This window comes from Phalaenopsis equestris, unplaced genomic scaffold (assembly GCF_001263595.1).
Source record: "Phalaenopsis equestris unplaced genomic scaffold, ASM126359v1 Scaffold000800, whole genome shotgun sequence".
NCBI lineage: Eukaryota > Viridiplantae > Streptophyta > Magnoliopsida > Asparagales > Orchidaceae > Phalaenopsis > Phalaenopsis equestris.
Window position 1 is genome coordinate 913,062 of NW_018165240.1, and position 304 is coordinate 913,365.

Below are 304 nucleotides of genomic sequence, written 5' to 3' on the forward strand. Positions count from 1 at the left end.
ATATATATATATATCCAACATGATGAACCAAATATATAATTACTGCTTCTATTGAAAATATAGGCGAAGTGTATCTTTATTTTAAATGAATATAAATTGTAAGTAAACGTTATGCAATCATAAAATTCTTTATATCATCACAGACAATTCAATTAACGTTAACCAAAGTGATTCACAAAGCACTTGATATAAAGTAAAAAAGAGAATGAAAAGTAATGAAAGTTAAGGGAAAAAAAACAAGCATGTCCTTAACAACCTATGCTCACAAAGCCTTGTAACCTAAGCTGTTTTATAAAATAGATGA